A 1,959-nucleotide genomic window follows, 5' to 3' on the forward strand; every position below is an offset into this window, starting at 1 on the left:
AGTTAAGAAGCAAGTCAAGCAAGTCTTCAAAGTTGTTCAAGAGTCTTTATTGAATGTTTTAACTTCATTTTAAGACAGAAGTTTCAAGTTAAGCAAAGAGCTTAGAGTTTTAAGTCAAGAAAAGGGTATACAGTTTCAAGTCAAGCAAAGAGCTTAGAGTTTCAAGTCAAGAAAAGGGTATAGAGTTTCAAGTCAAGCAAAGAGCTTAGAGTTTCAAGTCAAGAAAAGGGTATAGAGTTTCAAGTCAAGCAAAGAGCTTAGAGTTTCAAGTCAAGAAAAGGGTATAGAGTTTCAAGTCAAGCAAAGAGCTTAGAGTTTCAAGTCAAGAAAAGGGTATAGAGTTTCAAGTCAAGCAAAGAGCTTAGAGTTTCAAGTCAAGAAAAGGGTATAGAGTTTCAAGTCAAGCAAAGAGCTTAGAGTTTCAAGTCAAGAAAAAGGTATAGAGTTTCACAGGGTAGTGTGGCGCAAAGGGGTAGTAAGCCCCCTGCCTGCGCCAGGTGTGGTAGGAACCACTCAGGTATTTGTCGTGAGGGCTCCATTGGTTGTTTCAAGTGTGGTCAGAGTGGACATTTCATGCAAGAGTGTCATAAGAACCGGCAAGGTAGTGGAAATCTGAGCAGTAGGGCCAAAGCTTCTTCAGCTACTCCCCTAGACAGGATGGTACCTAGAGGAGCTACTTTTAGTACTGGCGGAAGAGTAAACCGCCTCTACGCAATCAACAGTTACCAAGAACAAGAGGATTCGCCAGATGTTGTCTTTGGTATGATTTGGGCCTTATACTCTACTGTGTATGCTTTACTAGACCCAGGAGCAAGTTTATCTTTTGTAACTCCTTAAGTTGCTATGAACTTTGATGTTATTCCTGAGCAACTTAGTGATCCATTCAGTGTCTCTACACCTGTTGGTGAATCTATTCTAGCAGAGAGAGTTTATTGTGATTGTCCTGTTTCTATCAATCACAAGAGCACCATGGATGATTTGGTAGAGTTAGACATGGTAGATTTCGATGTCATTTTAGGTATGGATTGGCTTCATGCCTGTTATGCATCATTAGACCATAGAACTTGAGTGGTCAAGTTTCAGTTTCCGAGTGAGCCATTCATAGAGTGGAGTAGTAGTTCAGCAGTGCCTAAGGGTCATTTTATTTCGTACCTTAAGGCGAGGAAGTTAGTTTCAAAGGGTTGTATCTATCACTTAGTCCGAGTTCATGACTCTAGTGTTGAGATACCTCATTTTCAGTCAATTCATATAGTAAGACAGCTTCCAGAAGTTTTTTTTCCTGATGATCTACCCGGAATTTCTCCTGAGAGAGAAATAGATTTCGGCATAGACCTCATTCCAGATATTTGTCCTATCTCTTTTCCGCCAGATAGAATGGCACCAGTAGAGTTGAAAGAGCAGTTTAAAAGGGGATCTTTTAGATAAGGGTTTTAATTGACCAGGTTGACTCGGAAAATAACGAAGTTTCAACCATGAAAGGAGTCGTGAGGAGATTCCTGTTCAAATTTTAGACCGCCAAGTCCGCAAGTTGAGAACGAAGGATGTGGCATCAGTCAAGGTCCTTTAGAGAACCAATTTGTTGAAGAAGAGATATCTATATCTCTTCGAATCCGGAGGAAATGTAGATTAAGGTACTAATTTCTTTCTTAGTGTTCTTTAAGTTATAATGAGCATGTTGTTGTCGTTGTTGCATGATTACTTGTTGGGTGTTCTAGTGATGTTACACCCTTAGCCTTTTAAGAGTAACCTCATTCGAGAATGAATGTTCCCAAGGGGGAGATATTGTGACATCTTGCAAGTTGATAGCTAGGAAGAAGCTTTAAATAAAATAAAATTGAATTAGTCATTTTTGGAAAGAATTTGGAAATCTGGAAATTTGGCTAAGTATGGGGAAAAGGTGAGTTTTTGGCCAACTTTGAACGGTCATAACTCCTAGATCAAGATGAGTTAGGCGTAGTT

Source organism: Solanum tuberosum, unplaced genomic scaffold (genome assembly GCF_000226075.1).
Source record: "Solanum tuberosum cultivar DM 1-3 516 R44 unplaced genomic scaffold, SolTub_3.0 scf00697, whole genome shotgun sequence".
Taxonomy (NCBI): domain Eukaryota; kingdom Viridiplantae; phylum Streptophyta; class Magnoliopsida; order Solanales; family Solanaceae; genus Solanum; species Solanum tuberosum.